The sequence below is a fragment of the Pteropus vampyrus genome, unplaced genomic scaffold (assembly GCF_000151845.1).
Source record: "Pteropus vampyrus isolate Shadow unplaced genomic scaffold, Pvam_2.0 Scaffold33, whole genome shotgun sequence".
In the NCBI taxonomy this organism is placed as follows: domain Eukaryota; kingdom Metazoa; phylum Chordata; class Mammalia; order Chiroptera; family Pteropodidae; genus Pteropus; species Pteropus vampyrus.
Window position 1 is genome coordinate 8414624 of NW_011888814.1, and position 5350 is coordinate 8419973.

Sequence of the window (5350 nt, forward strand, 5' to 3'; positions counted from 1 at the left end):
GGTCAGGAGCCCCAGGCAAGGCGGGGGGCGGGGCACGGAGCCCCTTCCGGTTGGGCGGTGCTTGAGCGCGTGAGTAGAGCCGGTGGATGAGCTAAGGCTGGGGCATCCTGGGCTGTGGGCGATAGGAGGAAAGGTAAGTATGAAGGTGCTCGGCCCTTTCTCTGCAGCCTCCTCCTTTTTCCCTTTCTTTTTGTCCTCAGGCTTCGCTCCCAAGGCAGCCTGAGTCTCCGTCCGCCCGGGCCTGTGTTTCTGCTAGCTCGAGGACCCGGGCCTGAACCGGCGCCCGATCCCTGGCTCTCGGCGCGCGCAGCCTGGGTTGGAGGCCGCGTCTCGCCTCCGGCACGCTCTAGAAAGGGTCTTGGGTCTCGGCGAACTCTAGCTCCTGGCTTTTGTGCCTGGCTTGCCACGTCCTCGTTCTCCGTCCCCGCCACTGGCCGAGTCCTTCGGACTACGGGGTTACTCTCGTTTAGCTCTTGAAGGTCGGAGGGCCGCTGGTTAGTTAGAGTTATTTGTAACTGCTCCCAGCCACCTCCCCCTCACGGGCTTGCTTGTGTCCGCCAGCCCCGCCCCAAGGCCACATCCCGAGAGTACGGTGTATCTGCCAAGAAAGTCGCGTTCGCTGACTTTGAGGGTGTAGAAACAAGGGGGGAAAGGAAAGCATGAAGACAATATGTGATTTTTAGAAAAATTATGTAATTTTAAAGAAAAGCCGAATGTTTCGAGCATACATGTCTAGCTAGGTACTTAAGTCAGCGACGGAAAATAAAAGCTTTGTAAGGGGATAGTATTTTTACCTTGCTCTGTTGCTCTTTGCTCCAGACCCTAGTTCTGATTTTTAGCATGCCCTCAAGTGTACTTAATTCCTTACAGCTGCCCTGATTAAGAGTCTAGTAGTGTATATAGTTTTGAAAGCCGCTTTTGCATCAAGGCAAAAACTTCTTGGGTCTTCTGATAAAACCTGAGGGCCTTCGATCTCAATTCCTAAGTGTGTAAACTCCCAGAATAGTGTCTTTAAGAAATGAATTTCATTCACTTCCCGGCGTAGACCATAAAGCCAATGTTAACGAATCTTAAATTATTTTTTTTTTAGCTGGGAGGTAGAGAACTGTGTCATCGCTGATAAATTCGTCTTTGCGGTAGAATGGGACTTGAAACATGACAAAAGCATGTTTGACTTCGACTTTATTCAGAGATTCAGTTAACCAAGTACCAAACAATGGCCATCACTGAAGAATTTATGTAGTACTGTATAGCGCAAATGAGGGTCCAGAGATAACCTGTAAATGGTATTTGTGTGTGGAGAGGATGAGTTTGCTTAGGCCTAATCTGTGTTTTACTGTGATTCAGGAGTCTTCAGTAGGATCCTTTGAACTATCACAACTGGGAGAACTATGAGCCAACAAAGATGAATTGAGTTATGTTTGAGTGGATGGTGCTCAGATACAACTTTGCAATCAACTCATCACTTTCAGTGTAATCATTGTTTGCCATTCATCCAATGATGTGTCAAAAGATACTTATTAATGGTATTTTCTATACATTGCACCAGTATGGATCATCAGTACATTGATATTAACACAGATTTTCTGTAACATGGATATGCCAGGGGAGTTGGAAGGGCAGAGGTGTAGCCAAGGGATAGCTATTGGAGATGCTAGCTAGGCCGTGAGGTCCTCCATCCTCTATGAACTCTTAAATATGGATGTTGTTGATGTTGCAATTTATGTATTAGCTAGGACCGCTGAAATAACAATTTGTTGCTGGCTGCTGGCCACATCCGGTAAGGGGAATTGAGGGGTGGGGAGCATACAGGCAGGAACTTACATTGCTGCCAAGTACTGTCCTACTAGTCTGGTAAAATGTATTGGTATATAAAAAGTGCAAGACCATATTAGGGACTGTAGAGGGATATTGATTTAATATTAGCTGAGATCCTGCCTTCCAAAAGTGTAGCATCTATAGGGGAGTTAAGGTAGCCTTTGGTTATTATTGTGGAGTGGTACAAACAAGTTTTCAAAGTTTAGAGGAATGGGTACAGATCATTTCTAGCTAGAGTGATGAGATAGATCTTTTCATCTAGGATTTAAAAATTATTTATAGACATTTGGCATTGAAGAGAGTTTGAGCTAAAATAACTACCAAATTCTCAAGGACTTTATGCATGCTACCCATGCACGGCAAAACGACAACTAGAAACCAAGGCTCTTGTCCCTACATTTTGCATAACATTCCTATGGCAATTAATTATGTATTAAAGTTTCATCGGCCAGAAAGAAATCTTTTTTCTTCCCAGAATTTTTAGAACTTTTTCTTAAAGAAAATTTTTTACTCTGTAGACAGAAAAATTTTGCATTTGTACTGGGTTGCTTCGGTTATAGAATTAATGAAGCCTGAATAACACTTGGTCATTCTCAAAGCTTTTCTACTATAGCTAATTATTGTACTTTTATATATTCAACCATTTTATGAATATATGCCCTCAGTCACACAAATAATTAATTAGAATGTATTAATTAATTAATGTAATTCTGTTCCATCAATAGAGAAACATTGAATACATGGGTTGTCATTATCTCTTTTATCAAATTTTGAAGGATGACATTACTTTAATGTGATAATCCATTGGTGTGCTTGTGCCAAAGTTTGTAAGTGAAGAATGTCAGATAACCAAATAGCTTTAATTTCTAGATTTCATAACCGGGCCCTAGTATACAGTTAGATTGCTATCAGACTGTCCTCCCCACCCCCCAGTACACAATTGATGCATAATGCTTTTGCTGCATTATAGAGAATGCCTTTTTTCCTGACTGTCCAACTCAGAGAACTGGAATTTTATCACCACACCCATTTCTTCCACTTGTTAACATTGAGCAATGGGTCTTTGGTCAACCAGAATAACTGCAGGATCACTCAGTGCTAATGTTCTTGAGAAGTTGAATTTAATCCAGGCATTTAATTTCCTGGAAACAGTTTACTTTTAAATGTTCTGTAACCAATTGATTTTTTAAAGAATGACTGAAGGAGAAGTGGCAAGAATTTAGAGCTTTCAAGGAAATTTTTGAATGGAAAATATAAACTGATTCTTAAGGCTTATTGTTATTGAAAGAAATTCAAGCTTATGTCATTAATCTTTTCTTCTTATAAATTTACTGGAACAATTCATGAAAATAACTTTGCAGAAGACAATTATTGATGGCATATTGCAAAAGAATGATAGTTACTTGATTTCTGTTCTAGCCCTTTTGTTTGTCTAACGTGGCACTATCCAATCGAAATATAATACAAGCTATGAGTGTAATTTAAAATTTTCATGTGAAAATTTAAAACAGGTGAAATTAATTTTAACATTTAATACATACACAATACCACATGTTTGATGATAAAGTACAACACTTATTACCACATCTTAATTCACACCAGCCACATTTAAATGCTTAGTAGCCGCATGCGGCTAGTTGCTACTGTCCTGGACAGTGCAAGTCTAGATTTTTTTTTTTTTTAATCTTTTTTTTCTTTTTTTTAGGTGAGGCAACCCTTGGTTGACCTCACAGATTACAAGGAACTTGTCAGTTTACAATCCTCTATTTTTTTATTTTTACACCTACAGCACCTGGTCTTCCTAGGTGGTCTCCCATCTAAGTACACCAGGCCCTACCCTGCTTAGCTTCCGAGATCAGACTGGATCGAGTTTGTTCCGGGTGGCATGGCCATAGACTAGATTTTTTTTTTTTTTTTTTAAATAAGAAAAACTATTAGCTGTTACCCTTGGTGAGGGTGGGGCAGAATTTTAGAACAACTTACAGGTCATTTGAGAAATGGGAGATGGGGAGATACATTTTTCACAACTATTGATTTACCTTCTAGGTCACATGGTAAAAACTCATATAAAACCAAGTCTTTCATATATGTCATGTTATCTTTGGATATATAGTTGAGGGAAGGAGAAAGAGAAGGGTCATTTAACTTTATCATTTGGTTTTAGTGGTTGAAAAGAGAAAGATGCTTCAGAAATAACTGCACTAATGTAGTTCTTCAAATGCCTTGTGTGAAAACTGGTTTTGTGTTTCTCACATCTTCCCACATAAAATATCTTGTTTTGAGGGATATCCTTTGTTTCTACTTAAACATTTTTGTTTCTACTTAAAAATCCATATGTATGTGGATTTAGATAAATCTAGTAGTCTTTTTTAGTGTCTGTAATCATAAAACAAGAGCCTTTTGTTAAAGTTTCTAATAGCCAGGGATTGGTATATTTATATGCGTGGGCGTATATTTATATGTGGGCGCAAAGAGCGTATATATTTAAGTTACTTTTGCATTGCTCACTGTCTTTGTCAATCAGATAATCCTTGATGACCTTTGCAGGCAATTTCATCAGTGGTAGACAGATTTCAGTGTGACAGTAGGTGGTGAGGAAACAGACCGCGACATAGACAACAACTAGAGAAAGTGGGTAAAGGGAAGGGAAGAGCGTATGGGGTCTGAGAGAGACTGATTTGGGATCGTGGAGACCTGAAAAATATTGGTTAACAAAATGGAGGAGCCTATAAAGGGTTGGGATTGAAAGTTTAATTGAGAGAGGGGAAGGAAAGAGAGCTGCATAAATGATAAAGCCAGATCACTGGGCTTTTACTCTGGATTTCTTTTCTTATTCTTGTATCAAGATGTTAAGCCTCAGATTTAAATATAGTTTTCTCTCTAAATAACAGTAAATAAATTTGTTACATTGCTGTAGTCGTATGTATCAAAACTTTGTATAGTACCTTTTCCAGCCCCTAATGGTGTTAGTGGGCTTAAGCATTTAGTCATAGTGTAACATTTGGGGTTTATAAGAGTTAAGGTATTAATGCAAGAATTGTTACAATATTCTAGGGATGTAATTAATGATTTCTAAAATTTTCCTAAGTCTACAGCCATGCCACCCTGAACGTGCCCTATCTTGTCTGTTCTCGGAAGCTAAGCAGGGTCAGGCTTGGTTAGTACTTGGATGGGAGACCAGGTGCTGTAGGCGTTAAAAAAAAAAAAAAAAAAATTTCCTAAATGTGAAGTCCCCTAATTAATAGGTATAAGGAAACTCCTCTGTTGCATTGAATCTTGATTTTACTTGATTCTGGGAACCCGTAACATAGATATTGTTTGGATGTATCACAAAATGTCAACAACATATAATCCCTTCCTTGCCTCTAATGAGGTTTATTTGTCTAAAGAATTAGTAGTAGTTTGAGATGGAAGTTTCATTTTGCTCTAAAATAAAGGCATATTTACTTTGATGTTTAAGAGAGCGACTAAATCTCTAATTTTCTCTTTGTTGTTCCACTGATTTGGTTGATCAGTTGAATTATTGAGGGGT

The 5350-nt window shown here is 39.1% G+C and overlaps 1 protein-coding gene and 1 pseudogene across 2 annotated transcripts in view; one reads left to right on the plus strand and one right to left on the minus strand.

Annotated features, from left to right (window-relative positions):
• CALU (calumenin) overlaps positions 1–5350 on the plus strand; it is a 25791-nt gene continuing 20441 nt past the window's right edge. The window contains exon 1 of one of the 2 annotated variants that reach the window (XM_011357192.2): positions 1–133. The gene's annotated coding sequence lies outside the window, so the exon portion shown is untranslated. The remainder of the gene's footprint in view (positions 134–5350) is intronic. The other variant, XM_011357190.2, reaches the window with a different exon arrangement.
• Positions 3599–3715, minus strand: LOC111738019 (annotated as a pseudogene).